Genomic DNA, 17,990 nt, shown 5'->3' on the forward strand with positions numbered 1-17,990 from the left:
TGTCGTATTGGTCATACTAATAATATGTATGCTTTATTTACTAATGATCCATTTACAAATATTGCTGCATTTTTGCAGTGGAGAGTAGCTGGGAGAAACATATTAAATATAAGAGAAGTACGACACAAATGAAACACAACATTATAATGTAACACACACAGAAAGGAATTCTAATATAACAATGGCCATTTTCCTGACTTGGTACAGAGCATTTTATGAAACATGGTAGGTTGAACCTGGTTTTGTGGCATGCCAAACCTCCCACTTAAATGGCAATGTTAATTATAATATTACAATGACAACATTACATGACTTCAAAAGGAAGGAAAATATATCTTTATAATTTGAATACTCGAATTGTATTTGTTTTAAATTTTATGCTCATCACTTAATTCTTAGTTTTGTCCTGTCAAGTATATATATATATTGTATATTGTTTAAATATACTTTTTTGGTCTTTTGGAAAATGTTGTTTGTGCTGCAACTAATTATTAGAAGTTTGATTGTAACCACTTTGTTGTGTGATTTTCACATTCCAATTTCTTATTATGTTTGCCCCAAACTGGAACACGATCCATTATTTGCACATGCATTGATGAATCCCCATACAATGTTCATGTAGTTTTCACCATGATTATTTCTTTTTTAAAAAACCTTCAATAATAACATCAAATTCTATTCATTGTGTTTGATGTGCTGATAGATTTACTTAATCAGCCTAAGACGACTGTTATTGCGTTTTACATCATACTATTTAGTATTGTCGAAGCAATTTCATCTGCCTGTATTACCTGATCATAATACAATTTTTGAAGGTGCAATTCTATTATTCAATCTCATTGTAATAGTTAATAATTATTTTGCGATGTAACTATATAATATTTTTGAAAGCATAATTCTTTTATTTACTGTCATAATACACAGTAAATACATTAACGCCAAACCATCTTATAAAACTATGAAGGTGAATTATTCACGTCTAGAGTCTACCAATTATGTCTCTTTTCCTTCTGTGAATTATCTTATAAGTATACGTGAATTGTTATTGTTTTAACTGCTGTAAATTTACATAAATTTAATTACCTGCTGACCAAAAACAAATTTAATATCTTGCAAGGTTGTTGTTTTTAATATATATGTTCCAGACCATTTGAGTTTTTAGACCGTACACGTACGGTCTGACTAATATCATTGAGTTGGTCAATTGTACTATATACAACTACATATAACAGATCAACATAACATTACTCTCAAATAAAAAGAAAAAAATCAATTGTAATTGAAATAAAAACTTTATATTTTAACTATTTAAAAAAATCGTGCTAAGTGAATCTGTAAATCTCTAGTATTTAGCATGTAGATCAGTAATACATAATTCAATTATGACAATTATTCTCACTGACATTGAATGTGTATGATGTTGGAGGACAATTGCTTTAGTATATTTAGCAACTTTACAAAAAAATGCTAATGAAAAGGAACATGCATGAACTGAAAAAATCTAAATATGAAAAATATACCTGTGGTAGCAAATGTCCCCTTTGGCTAGAGTTTCAAAACAGGATTCAGATTAACAATTCAACAAATATCTAATTTAAATTGTTAGGTAGTTCATTTTATCCATCTTATTGTTATAATAACAATTTGCATATTTGCTGCTGTAGCTGACCTTTTTGTGTTCGCTTTCTCTTTGAATGCATGCCTACTGGATCTAGAACAAGTTTGATTGAGTTTTTTTTTTAATCCTATTAATTATCGTCCAATTGTTCTTACCAGTTGTGTCTGTAAAACACTCGAACGGATGGTCAATGATCGCCTTGTTTGGTTCTTGGAATCCAATGGGCTATTAGCCAATATCTAGAGTGGATTCCGACAGGGCCGCAGTACTCTTGATCATCTTGTTCGATTCGAATCATTTGTCCGTAATGGTTTAGCGAAAAATGAACATGTGGTGTCGGTCTTTTTCGACCTTGAGAAGGCCTATGATACTGCATGGACATATGGTATTTTAAAAGATCTATTTGATATGGGGTTGAAAGGCAATATGCCACATTTTATTTCTAATTTCCTGTCTAATAGACAATTTAATGTTAGAGTGAATTCGACCATGTCTGATCTGTATGATCAAGAGATGGGTGTCCCTCAGGGCAGTATATTATTTGTTACATTATTTAGTCTTAAAATCAACAGCCTTGCTGAAGTCTTAAAAAGTAATATTGAAGGTTCACTGTACGTTGATGATTTTATAATGTGTTACAGGAGCCATAATATGAATAACATAGAAAGACAATTACAATTATGTCTAAATAAATTTGAAAAATGGGCCCCGGAAAATGGTTTTAAATTTCTTCGTCAAAAACGGTCGCGACCGGAAGCATTTTTGTAACAAGAGGGAATTGTATCTCGATCTAAAATTCACTTTTTACAGCAACCCAATTAAAATAGTTGATGAAACCTAATTTCTCGGGTTTAAAAGTAATATTGAAGGTTCATTGTACGTTGATGATTTTTTAATATGTTACAGAGGCAATAATATGAATAACATAGAAAGACAATTACAATTATGTTAAGGAACATAGAGTTAAAATGCAGTTTTTGGGTTATAACTCCGAAACCAAAGCATTTAGAGCAAATTGTTTATCTGCTCTGAAATTTTCAGATGAATTGGACAACCTGTTGTTGGGTTGCTGCCCTTGAATTGGTAATGTTAAGGAAATTTTGCTGTTATTGGTTATTATCATTAATATTGTTATAGATAGACAGAAACTGTAAACAGCAATAATGTTCAGCAAAGTAAGATTTACAAATAAGTCAACGTGACCGAAATGGTCATTTGACCCCTTTGGGAGTTATTGCCCTTTATAGTCAATTGTTAACCATTTTTCGTAAATCTTAGTAATCTTTTACAAAAATCTTCTCCTCTGAAACTACTGGGCCAAATTAATCCAAACTTGGCCACAGACATCTTTGGGGTATCTTGTTTAATTAGTTATCAAAAGTACCAGGATTATAATTTTATACGCCAGACGCGCGTTTCGTCTACATAAGACTCATCAGTGACGCTCATATCAAAATAGTTAAAAAAGCCAAATAAATACAAAGTTGAAGAGCATAGAGGACCCAAAATTCCAAAAAGTTGTGCCAAATACGGCTAAGGTGATCTACTCCTGGGGTAAGAAAATCCTTAGTTTTTTCGAAATTCAAAGTTTTTTAAACAGAAAATTTATAAAAATGACCATCTGTAATACTAAAATTACGAGGTCCAATTTGTCAGCCGTCATCACGTTAAAACGACGAATCAAAGAATTCGACTTTATATATAACTAATATAGTACAAAGGTGTAGATTAAAATTACACCACTCCAGGCCCTTTTGTTTTCCACGTAATTAATATTGCCAATAATTAAGAAGTTCCGGATCGAGTACGATACCGATACCAATAGCATATTCACCTGTTAACGATTACCTTATCTGTACGTTCCGCATCTGACAGGCGCACCATCAAACGGTGTATTCAGGATTAATATGCTATATACAAGGGTCATAACCACAGGGTTGTTACTATTAAATTGTCAAATTTTAATCAGTAAGACATTTTAAGATAACAATACGAATACTAAAAATCTGGACTAAAAATAAGGCGTATAGGTACAGTTTTCAATTTGTTAGCCGGCATGACGTAACACAGCGAATCAAAGAATTCAACTTCATTTAGAACTAATATAGGACAATGCTGTTGATTAAAAAATACTCCATTCCAGGACCTTTCCAATTATTGATAAGTTCCAGTTCGACGGGTTCAAACAGAAAGATTTAAAAGCAGAGAAAACTGTGTATCGTATAATCGGCATGACTTTATCAGATGACAATACTAATACTAAAATAAGGCTTGCGCACAGTTATATACTTTAATTCAGTCACGGACCCGCTATACCACGGGTGTGTTCTAGTAAAATTGATATTCATGTCAACACCGAAGTGCTGACTACTGGGCTGGTGATACCCTCGGGGACGAAACGTCCACCAGCAGTGGCATCGACCCAGTGGTGTAAATAGTTATCAAAAGTACCAGGATTATAATTTTATACGCCAGACGCGCGTTTCGTCTACATAAGACTCATCAGTGACGCTCATATCAAAATAGTTAAAAAAGCCAAATAAATAAAAGTTGAAGAGCATAGAGGACCCAAAATTCCAAAAAGTTGTGCCAAATACGGCTAAGGTAATCTACTCCTGGTTTAAAAAGTGTGTTCGGTGACCTGGCCATCTAACCAAGATGGCCGCCAAGGCTAAAAAAAGAACAAAGGGGTAAAATGCTGTTTTTGGCTTATAACTCCAAAACCAAAGCATTTGGGTCAAATTTGACAGGGGTTAAATTGTTATCAGGTCAAGATCTATTTGTCCTGAAATTTTCAGATGAATCGGACAACCTGTTGTTGGGTAGCTGTCCTTGAATTGGTAATTTGAGGAAATTTTGTTGTTTTTGATTATTATCTTGAATATTATTATAGATAGAGATAAACTGTAAACCGCAAAAATGTTCAGCAAAATAAGATTTACAAAAATGTCAACATGATCGAAATGGTCAATTTTTAACCATTTTTTGTAAAACATAGTAATCTTTACAAAAATCTTCTCCTCTGAAACTACTGGGCCAAATTATTCCAAACTTCGCCAAAATCATCTTTGGGGTTTCTTGTTTAAAAAATGTGTTCTTGATCCAGCCATTCAACCAATATGGCTGCCACTGCTAAAAATAGAACATAGTGGTAAAATGCAGTTTTGGGCTTATAACTTAGAAACCAAAGCGTTTAGAGCAAATCTGACATGAAGTAAAATTGTTTATCAGGTCAAGATCTATCTGCCCTGAAATTTTCAGATAAAAAGGACAGCCACTTCTTGGGTTGCTGCATCTGAATTGGTAAGTTTTAAAGTGCCCTATGGTTCTCATGTATGTGCACATAACACATATAAACTGAAAAAAAGGGTATATTATTGGACCAGTTTATTAAAGAATGAATACATTAATCTAGAGCTAGCACAAATTACGTTGATTTTTATAGAGCAAAGATACTACTTTCTTACAAGAAATCAGTTATGTTGTGCATGTACTGCAACATCATTGTTGAAACCGTCCGCTGATTAAGTAAAATTTCAAACTCGCAATGTCCTGTGCATGGAGCAAGTCATTTACTGAACGAATGTAGAGAATTTCGCATGAAATCAATTTCAGAACGTATGGAGCTTGTTTTCGCGCCATCTAAGAAGAGACTGCACAGAGTTCTTGAAATGTTCAGTTCTGACAGAGTCGGGAACATCCTTCTGCTTTACATACCGATATAGAAAGTATTAAAAAGAATAAACCCCCAGAATATCACGAGGGGAAGAATGAATAAGGAGAAGTTAGCACAGTATGCACACGAATGTGTGGTCAAGTATCTGCCACCAGTAAGTCATGTTCAAATCTTATGCTAGTTAAAGTGTGTCCATAAGGAAAACCCAAACAATCACAAATGATGAATTCCTCAATAGATGACCAAAGTAACAGATAATTCGCCACTTCCAATTTCTTTTATTTGTTTTCTGATAATGGACCTCAATCTGAATATGTTTAGTCGTCTTGTGCTGAATGAAATAAAATTCACAACATCTGTTCACAATTATTGATATGACTGTGCAATTTATTGAACTTCAGCAAGAAGGCGTTGCAAAGGTCACTTGCCATAGCAGTTGTCATTGGTCTTGAAGGACTTTCATATGACATCAAGCTGAAAGATCCAGGAAGTTTTTCTGTTGGAGTTCTACAGAAAATTTTGCATAATGAAAAAGATCTGGTCTTCAGAAAATCGCAAGTATCTCATGTTTATTTTATAAAATGTTACACTTAATGTTACAAAACATTGATTTTTTCGAAAAAAAAATAAGGATTTTCTTATCCCAGGTATAGATTACCTTAGCCGTATTTGGCACAACTTTTTGGAATTTTGGATCCTCTATGCTCTTCAACTTTGTACTTATTTGGCTTTATAAATATTTTGATATGAGCGTCACTGATGAGTCTTATGAAGACGAAACGCGCGTCTGGCGTGCTAAATTTTAATCCTGTTAACTTTGATAACTATTAAGGTAGATGTGACCTTTAAATTTCTTTAAGGAAAATGTACCCCTCATTATCAAATTTAATACCCAATTTAAAAGAATCTTGTAAGATGATGAACATATATGTTTTGTTACCCACATACCTGTATACGATGTTATATATATTGCATTTATCTCTCCAATGTAAACATTGATTTAAACATTGGAAGTCGATTTCTGACAAAGTATTCAAAACTATTACAATAAGATAGGAGATAAACAAATAATTCATGTCACAAGGAAGAAACCATGGAACTCAAATCGTGAATATTTGCTTCTGAACATGATTCTTTTCAAAACTATATGCAAGGAAAGTGTAGATATTTCCTTTATCTTTTATGCACAGTTATACTTGTACAAATGGCAGTAACAAGCTATAAAATAACAGAACTTAAAATTTTACTATGTTGCCATCATCTACTTTGAATGAATTTTTTTTAACAGCTAAACATGCCAAGTACAATCAAACATAATCAACCAAGCATATAAAACATATGTATAATGACAATTTTTGTTGTATTTGCAACTTTTCAATGGTTTGGAAGCCAGTACTCAAAGGGTGGGTTATATGAGCCGCAAAATGCGTGAAGAAAATTAGTTTTTTGGTAGATGGACATCAATACTGCCTTTACCCTGTAAGCTTATAAAGGTCATCCATGAATTGGAAAATATAAAACATAATGGTATTAAATCATCCATTGCAATGAATTGATGGACTAAGAGCAAAAAGAATAGTTGTTCGCCGCTAAATCAGACTCATCTGCTGTTATTCTTGAGCTACAACAAACTAAATGTACTAATAAGAAGTTAACAGAAGAAATAATAAACTAATAAATATGTCGTTTAAGGTATAATAATAGGTAAACAGACAAAGAGTCACAGGACAGTCATTATCTCATAGGACTTACAGTCCAAATTTGATAGGACAATCAGTCACAATTAATTTTTGACAATTGTTTGAATATATTTTGAAATATTTATTTTTTATTAAATACATTCATTTTTAAGTTAAGGAAATTGCTCATGAATCAAAATGTATGGTATTGTAATCTTGCAAATAATTGGCAAAAAGAAGTCATTTAAGTACCAAATCACTTTGACATTACGTTTTCAAATTAATGTTTTGATCCATAAATATGTTTTGCTAGAAATGTGGCACAAAGAGGCGACGATCGGGAACATATTCCTGAGTTTCACAGAGTCCGTTCCCAAATAACACTTATTCGACTAGCGTACATACCCGGTCATGCTCTGTTTAGAGTATATTTAATCCTAGGTGATCAAAAATAAAAGTATAAAAGAAAACAGTTTAGCTGATATTTGGAACAGTTTTACATTTGGATTACTAATTTTTAGAAAGAAAATATATTTGTTTTCTTTTTCTTGAAGATGTCATTCGTCCTGTCTGAGTTTCATTTGGAAGCACAGTAGTTATCTGGCAGCTAGTTCAAAGCCATTAACAACTAATAAAAAAAAATCATGCCTCTAAGACTAACCAATCAATCCGGACACATCCAACATACAATGGATTTAGTGTAAAGACGTCATAAACAGCCCGAGAAAAACATGACATTGTGCAATGCCAAGTTACAGGTATCGACAGATTGTAGATCCATGAAAATGAATATGTATATAGCATACTAGTAATATTTAGTTAGCTTTTAATCTACTTATAACAAAGTCAATATTAATACCAATGAAAACAATATTCAATGATTTTATCACAGTGTTGAATAGGTAACCTTTAAGAACCTTTATTTAAAGGAGCAACAAGTTTACATGGATCATTTTAAATTTCCGGGCACGGTTAACAACATTTCCGTAAAAATGAGGATGTGATATCCCGTTTGAAATAAGTTTTCTATGTATAGAAGAACAAAAATCCGCTTACACACCATAGTTCAACACATTTGAAAAGTTTCCAAATTTAAATATGTAATATTCAAAATAAGACACAAATTAATGTTTTTATTAATGAAATGCGAATTATACACAACTTAATGTCTTTTTTATATATAAACTTGTTGTCCTAATAGCTATTGTACTGGTTACTACGAAGAACAGACACATTTTGCATAAAAAAAATAATCAGTCCATCATAGCTTCTAGTTGCTGTCTTTCCCGCTTAATGTGAGAGATAAGATGATGCCAATGAACATAAGCAAATATATCCCTCATATCATTCAATTGTTTTAAAGAGAATTCTCTTGTCAAAAAATATATTTGACTGGTAGTTGAAAAGCCGCATTTCCTTACCTTCTTACAAGTTTCAATATTATTTAAAGATTCATTACCAGTCGAAAAATTCCTTTGCCAAAGCACTTCATGCAACAACATCATTAGATCGATAACCCTTGATTAGTTTAAATTTAACTTCAAATGTGAATATGTTCCGGACCATATGAGTATTTGGACCATACGCGTATGGTCATGACCGTATGCGTATACTCATATGGTCCGACCGTACGCGTATGGTCGGACCATATGAGTATTATACTCGTTTGGTTATTAACGGGCCGGACCATGTGAGTATTTTTTTCAAATAACATTATAAACGTTTTAATAATACAAAAACTTTATCTAAAATAGCAGTGATGGTTACTTGACAATTTATTAATTTTATAATCCAAAACTACGTGAAAATTAAATATTGATTGCTAGTTACATTATTGCATGTAGGCGTGGGTGACATTCACTTCCACAGGGTATCATAGCTTTTTTTTTTTTTACATTTGCAAGAAATTTTTGCACGATCCTTTTCATTTACACCTTTTGTTTGCGAGTGAAAAACTAGCCTTTTTGCAGCTGCGTACAGTGATACAGAGATCTTTGGCCATCCTGATGTTTACGTTTTTTTTTTAAGAAGCTTTAGATCTCAAATGTCGTATAATGACTGCAGTACACCAAATTCACAAGACATTTAAAATAAACTATGTTACTTTCCAGTGACTTTTTGTGTAACAGTTCATTAAGAAATTTTGAATAATTTTTTTTAGTCGACATATTGCCATTCACTTGTAATAACAAATCGGTTATGACCATCGGTATAAATTTGTTTTACTATAAATTTGACAATTAAGTAATATTAACTATGTGACACTTCTTATCTTTTTCTTAAAATATGATAAGAAAATTACCTTTATTATTGCTTATTCTTAATGACCGGTCATACCATCTGAAGAGTTTAGAAGTATTAAAAGCAAACTCAGTGTAACAAAAATTTAATAACCCCGACCATACGCGTATGGTCGGACCATATGAGTATATACCCATATGGTCATGACCATACGCGTATGGTCCAAATACTCATATGGTCCGTAACAAATATATTTCAGTTAATACTGAAGTAGGCATTTGACATAAAACATCACGAGTCATTAATGCTACTGGTGACACAATTAACACCTGAATAATTCTATTGATGGACTGATTTTTCAAACATACGACCCTTAATCCAACGCTTCGTCGTCTATGAGCTCCTCCACTATGGGTTACTTGATTTTTAGCTCACCTGGCCCTTCGGGCCAAGTGAGCTTATGTCATCACTTGGCGTCCGTCGTCTGTCGTCGTAAACTATTTCAAGAATCTTCTCCTCTGAAATTACTGGGCCAAATACTTCCAAACTTCAACTGAATGTTCCTTATGGTATCTAGATTATAAATTGTATCCGAGGTTTTGATTTATCAACAAACATGGTCGCCATTGCTAAAAATAGAACATAGGGGTCAAATGCAGTTTTTGGCTTATAACTCAAAAACCAAAGCATTTAGAGCAAATCTGACATGGGTAATATTGTTAATCAGGTCAAGATCAATCTGCCCTGAAATTTTCAGATGAATCAGACAACCCGTTGTTGGGTTGCTGCCCCTGAATTGGTAATTTTAAGGAAATTTTGCTGTTTTTGGTTATTATGTTGAATATTATTATAGATAGAGATAAACTGTAAACAGCAATAATGTTCAGCAAAGTAAGATTTACAAATAAGTCAACATGACCGAAATGGTCAATTGACCCCTTAAGATGTTATTGCCCTTTATAGTCAATTTTTAACCATTTTTCGTAAATTTTAGTTATCATTTACAAAAATCTTCTCCTCTGAAACTACTGGGCCAAATACTTCCAAACTTTAACTGAATGTTCCTTAGGGTATCTAGTTTATAAATTGTATCCGAAGTTTTGATCTATCAACAAACATGGTCGCCATTGCTAAAAATAGAACATAAGGGTCAAATGCAGTTTTTGGCTTATAACTCAAAAACCAAAGCATTTAGAGCAAATCTGACATGGGGTAATATTGTTTATCAGGTCAAGATTTATCTGCCCTGAAATTTTCAGATGAATCAGACAACCTGTTGTTGGGTTGCTGCCCCTGCAACTGCTGTATCAATTTCAGCCAAACTTAGGCTAAATGAGTTTCATAGTATCTAGTATAAATTTTATATTTTATTTCCTTGTATGTCAAGAAACATAGCTTCTATGGCTAAAATAGAACATAGGAGAAAATGATTTTTTTTTTTGCTTTTGAAGAAAATAGGTTGATCCAAAAACATTTAAATAAATTGAAAGCCAAAATAATCATTGATGAGAGATTTCACCAAAAGAATTAAGGTGAGCGATTCAGGCTCTTGAGAGCCTCTTGTTTTTACTATTCTTCTTTTCTTTAGTGGTAGTTGCGTTTCCTCCTCCTCCGACAGTAAAGCAGGAAGATCCTCGTCTGTTGACAGCTCTTCTATTCTTGTCGGCGACGCCGGCACATCTTTTGGTATCGTCGGGGGTGTTATGTCCACACATTCTTCTTTCCCTCTACCATCTGCAAAGCTTTCTCTTCCTTTGCTAATTGAGTTCTGCTCTGAAAAAAGTGTTTTAATTTTAAATTGGATCTAGAAATCAAAGATGTTAAATCATATATTTTTTTAGAAAAATAAACATTACAATAGACATAATCACTTAAAACAAGTTTGTATTAATATATATTATGACATACCAGAATACCGAAGACTGACAAGAACCTACTTCTTTAAGGTTATATTTTAAATTCTGACATATTGTGAAACTAACTGTCATGGTGTCTTAACTTAAAGGTGGGACTACAAATTGAAGATGCAAAAACACCAAGGTGAACATTCTACATTGTGAATGGTCGGATTTTGAACAGACTGAAAAGAATGTATCCATGATAGTAGTGCGTATTATCAATTACTTACAAGACAAACAAAATATGTTGTTACGAGGATGGTAGAGAGTTATGTTCGTGCAACGTTTTGAGCATTTCATTATGCGCGTACTCCTGTATTTTGATTTTTTTTAAATTTCGTTGTCTTATGATTGCAGGGATACACGTGATACATATTTCATTTAATTCATCGATTGTGTTTCAGTTTATTTCTCGTGCATTAGCAATGATAGTTTAGTATAAAACAATAACTTTGTTAAAATTCTAGACTATACCATTTTGTTATATGAAAAATTGAAAACTTAATGCTTACCTGTGTTTCAAAATTGGAAGCTATCCCTTTCAGCTTATCCAAATCAATCAACGTCACCATGTTGTAATATTCCTTTTGCGACATTGAAAAAGTTTTAAACCCTCCAAATTGGTTGGGTCTTTACGAAGTATATGGTGGCTCCATATGAGTTGATTCTTGTCTAGAAGTTAATGGGTTTGTTTGAAACTATTATAGAGCATGTCCCTTACTAATTTTGATGCTTGTTAAGCCAGAAATATTCTCTTCTAAAATCTCTAACATGGTGTCCGGTAAAATTCTATAAATCTTGATTCTGCTTACTCCTTCTCCAAACAAAACATAGTAATTTGGTGTCCTAAATTTACAACTCTAAATTTCCGATGGGAAAGTTCTGATACATTCATGTGGAACATCAAATTGAACAAACCCGTCTATGGGAATAAATGGCATAACCAACAAGATAAACATTTTTTTTTATTTTCCAATCTTCTTCAATCGTCACAAAATGAGCATGTGCAAAGGTCAATAAATATGATACAGGATAAATTAATGATATATTGTTTCCGATCGAAATATAAAGTCGTTTAAATTTTTAAATATCTAAATGTTTGGTAAATAAAAGTGTTGCTTGGATTGTATTAGGATATATTAAAAAAAAAGGGAAGACTTTACAGATATCAGTAGATTTTCATTAAACTGAATTCTATTTTTCAGAATGATATATCCAAGACTACAACACAGGAAAGGAAGCAAGAACATGACATGACAAGCAGTGTCACTATTAAACAGATAGAAAAAAACAGAGGTAAATAGTTTACAATTATGTTTAGACTTAGTATGAAACAACATAATACAAGATAAGTATATTGATTATGAGTATTTTATAACTATGTTTTATGTATAATATATGTTGTGAAGGTTTAACTATATTGAAGGGGGTTGTTTAATAATATTATCTTGCAATATTTTTCATTAAAAAATTCATTCTAAAACTTAATTCTATTTTTTAGAATGATATCTAAGGTCACAACACAGGAAAGAAGAGGGGAGATGACACGACAAGCAGTGTCACTACTGTTAAACAGTAAGAAACAACAGAGGTAAACATTGAAATATAAATATAGTTACATATTACATTTTTTTTACATGTTAATTATAAGTATTTAAAATTCAAAATTTAGACTTGGAGATCTTCATTAGATGCTCAGTAGGGGTAGGAATTTACTTCTTGTGTAGCAGATATAGTTTGTAAAATTTCATAGATTTCCCTTTCATAATTTATCATATTTTTTACTTATACTATCTATAATTTTGTTGTAGGATCAGGAAACCACTCCCTGGATAGTCAGCACTGCCGTTTTGATTACAGGTACAAGTTTCAAATTAGATATTAGCACTTTTAATTTATCATCATTAGAAAAAGTTATTATGTTGACTTTAACAGTGATTAGTGTTTTTATAGTTAGTATTACATATGTGATAAAACATAAATTTGCATACAGAAAAATTCAATACTCTAACTTATACCAATGAAAAGGAAATGAAAGTGTATGTATAATGTAACTTTATTTTTGAGACATATTTCAGTGATTGCACTAGTATTTGGTATTTGCAGTTATCAAAAGAGGTGTAAAAAAAGGTTACTGCAGGATTGAAAATTGAGGAGAGGGGGTCTATCAATCTTAAAGATTCTTGTATTGATTGATTGTTGGTTGCTTAACGTCCAGTGGCAAATATTTCATGCATATTCAGGACGAGAACAAGTTCACAATAAATACAATAGGTAGGTTGATACAATAGTGGCCATCTGGGATGATGGTCGGAGAAATTTGGACTGCCACCGGAAAACGGGGGTATATTGGATAGGGACAGAAATTTTGCCTTGCAACAGGTCACCTACGGACCCCTCAAAGAGTTGTTGCAAGGGTTCTTAACGTGCAAAGAGTGTGGCACTCTCTTTACACGAGGCATCGGATTTAACGTCCCCTTCTGACCGGACGTGACTGCAAACTTGATACATCCCGCACAGCCAAACGGACGCCCCACTTCGGCAAGCGTTTTACTGCCGGTCGGGAGAAGACCAAGTGACCATATTTCTATACCCCAGTCACCCTTGGGGATAAAGATTCTTGTAAAGTTGATACACAGTTTCATTTCGAGAAACCTTTAAAAATGGAATAAGACTCCGTTTAATTTTCATTTCTTTTTTCTTTTCCAGTATTTACTATAATTCTGATATTTGTGCTATACATTTAGAGGAAAAAAGAATAACTCATCTAAGTAGGAGAAATTCTAATGCATCTACAAGTTTTGATATGTTTGACCGTGTACGGTATAGGATGAGAAATAATGATGAAATTGAACTTTAAGTTTCAGATTATTTAAACATAATAATCAGTTTAGAGACAGTGGCTGTAGCATATAGACGATTAATTAATGCTCTTGCACCAGTTTTTGATGATATCAGACAAGTATTCCCCATCCTCATACCTTCACCCCTGCACCAATTTCCTGTACAACCCCCTCAAGAGCAAAGAGCACACCTTCAACCAATTCCAGGAGTTGCACCTCAACAACCCTTGAAACGAAGTGATAGAATAAGAAGATTGATTGATTGATTGTTGGTTGCTTAACGTCCATTGGCAAATATTTCATGCATATTCAGGACGAGAACAAGTTAACAATAAATACAATAGGTAGGTTGATACGATAGAGGCCACCTGTGATGATGGTCGGGGAAATTCGGACTGCCACTGGAAAATGAGGGTACATTGGATAAGAAGAAGACCTAATAGACTTACCTTATAATTTATTAATTTTAATTCGATCTTACCTTAAAGTGTGAAAAAGATTTCCTTGATTAGAAGTACTGCACAAATTTGAAAACTGATCGAAAAACTTATGAATGACAATTGTTTGATTGAAAATCAAAATATATATGAACACACATTCCTCAGTATAATAACTGGAAATGCAGAAGGGGTTTTATAGAAAAAGACTTGTGTTAATCTGAGTGATTGTTTTATAAATAAAGGGCATTTAAATTGAGGGTAGAAGTTTAGTATCATCTTACATGTATATTATACTTGTAGTTTATTTTTAATGTTGATTTACATTGAAAATGTTATGTTCATATTTTTTACTTTATCTTTGTTTATAATGTTATGATTATTAATTGTTTTAAAATATCTAGATAAGAAAAAAAGTAAAATCACAAACATACTGAACTTCAAATCAATTCGGAAAGTCCATAATCACATCGCAAAATCAAATAACAAAACGCATCAAAAACGAATTGAAAAGAACTTGGTACAGGCATTTTCAAATGTAGAAAATGGTGGATTAAACATGGTTCTAAGGCGCTAACCCTCTCACTTTAATAAAATTTTCATCAAATTCCGTTATACTTACATTTATCCGTTAATTAAACAGACAATAAATAAAATTTTCTTCTCATTAAAAGTAAATTTTTAGTTTATGATTTACGATTCATAAGTAGACAGGGTCAGTCTTTTTTCATAAGAATTATATTTCAGTGAGGATTATTTTAAAATGTTCCATAGAATGTTGCGACATTTTGGCGTCTGCACAATCTGATCTTGCAAGAAAATGTTAACGTCTTTGGATTAGTCGCTATTAAAGCAGATAAGATAAGATTATTAAAAGATGCACATTATTGTTTTTGGAGCTATTTTTTATCTTAATCTAAAATCCAAAATAATCAAAGTATTTTAATAATGGCTTAACAATTAGATTTTTAATGATGGTTTAGCTTTTAATCTTTAAACTCATTTATTTTCAAGTCTTTTATACAAATTTTTTAAATTTTCAAAAAATATCAGAATAAAATTGATATGATAAAGAATGTATGCTTTTAATAGACCTTTTACTGTTTCTTTTATTTTAAATGAATAGATTAGATTTTTATTTATGTTTCAAATTGTATCATTTTATGTTTCTTATTCATATGTTTGTCAGATTATAAGAAAAATTATGAAAATCAAACAGGTGATAACTGAGTATTAATTTCATTACTTTGAATAAAACATGTATCTTTTAAAAGTATTATATTTTTAATACTCAACTTTGTAACAGTATAACATTTTTAATACTCAATTTAGTAACAGAATGTAATTTTAAACACTCATACTTTGTTATGAGTATGTTCAACTCTTCGTTGTTGTAGCAATATTTTACAGAAGTACATGTATATGTTGACTAATAGATTTTATGTGATGAATATCAATGTTTTACGTTCAATTGAAATCCATTCACCAAAGACATTCCAGTATTATTTTTAACTTTAATATGTCACAAGTGTTTCTATTCTCATGGTATTATTTTATAGTCTTTATTGAATTGACATATTTTTATTGATGTTTAATGTTAAATATTGATCAAAAACATTCCAGTATAACTCTTAAAACATGATATTCTAGGTTGGATAGATACATAAATGTTTAATACTTTTATAACATTGTTACTCAGGGACTATGCAATAATTTTTATTTTTTTATCTTAGGTTGTGATTTTTTTTTCATGTTACTTTTAGCTCATGTAGTTTTTAGTTCATTGTAAATATTTTAGGTAACTTTTTCATTGATGATTTTATTTGAAGTGCCATGAGCATGATAATTTTCAAGATTGTGATTTTCTTATGTATTTTTTTTTAAATTATCATCTATAAAAGTGCCATGATGCATAACCGATTTCATTTTTTTCCCTATCAAGATATTTTAATTTGATAGAAAATTTAGAGTTGTCTTTCTTTGTATGTATTTTTTTTACTAAGCTATCAAAGTTAGTATGAAAGGTAGTGTCTTTAACCAAACTTGTTTATAATGTTTCAAGATGTGATGCTACATACTAATATTCATCTGTTAGATAAACTATGATAAAAAATGTTTCATGAATAAACATATTTTGGACTCAGATATGTCTTTCTTTCCATTTTCATCATATAATTTCAAAGTGAGATTTATAAATCAGTACACTAGGTAAATAGTGAACCTCGGGTATATTTTCTGTAATTCTTACTAATACACCTTTGAAACTTTGTTGTGGAAAGTGGTTTGATAAACCATATGGAGTTATGGAGTTTCAACAAGGAAGGCTATGTGAGGGAAGTTGTGATAGTGCAAGTTATGTTAGACAATTGTAATTGCATAATCCATCTGGTACATTTCAATGAGCACCCTACTGTAGCAAACATGTTTAACAGAACTTGTAGTAGGACATGCACAAATGAGACATAAGGTAGGTTTTACATTAACACAGAAGTTTACATGAAGTATAATATGAAGTAAAAATTATGATGTCTGTTGTTAATCTTTGACCAAGAAAATATTACCCCTTGACCCATTCAAATCAAAATTTAAATGTTCAATTTCCAAGTTTAAAGGAAAATCCACAATAGACAATTCCTTATGGTTTGAGCACAGCAGAAGTATAATACAGAAATACAGATTCAAATCAAACATGTTGTACCTTACGTACACCTCATAGACCCCTTGATTGATTATAACATCTATTTCATAAATTTACTATTTTATTTAATAATTTTATCAACCAGCAATTGTCGATTGTTTTATATTTCATTTAAGATATATCTACATTTATCCTTGTTTTTTTGTCAATGGTAGCTTCATTAACATCTTTCAAAAGTAACTCTATAAATGCTTTGAGCTAATCTGGTGAATTTGTATTCCGAACAGCGATTATACCTGAAATAAATAACCTGTTTACATTTTTCTGTACTAACAATGTCAACGTTATTTTTATAATTGTCAATGTGCCTTTGTGAACCTGTGACAAAATGCAGTTTAGGCGTAAGACAATATTTGTAATTTATCGTTGAATTGTAATCCATGATTAATTACCCATTTGAACAATACGTTAACGAAAACTACATATCAAATCATCCTTTTATCCTCGGTTGTTATGAGATGCGTTAATTGTTGTTAGGGTGCTCTCTTCGAGGTCCGCGCTCATGGTATATAAGGACGCCGATACATGGTGTAAGTTCGTCAATCATCATTAGAACAGTCACGTCTCAGTCCTTACAGCTGAACGGACGTGCTGGGTCAGCTCTCCTTTACCCGCTATCTTCGATGAGGGTTTATTGCTAGATGGTCAACGACATACTACTAAGATGACAGAAACCAATCCATGCCGTACAGAGAGACGTAGTAGTAGGCGTACCCGCGTTAACATGCCTCCAAAACCATTGTCTATTATGGGGAGTGTCATGCCGATTAACGTCCGAGGGCTGTATCCTAGGCTGTTGGGTGATACGACCTACATTTCACTGCCTCAGGGCTTTGGTCCTGATAACGCTTCCTGTCATCTTAGAACTACGTCCACGATTCATCTACCAGTACTCCATCA

This window comes from Mytilus trossulus, chromosome 5 (genome assembly GCF_036588685.1).
Source record: "Mytilus trossulus isolate FHL-02 chromosome 5, PNRI_Mtr1.1.1.hap1, whole genome shotgun sequence".
Lineage (NCBI taxonomy): Eukaryota > Metazoa > Mollusca > Bivalvia > Mytilida > Mytilidae > Mytilus > Mytilus trossulus.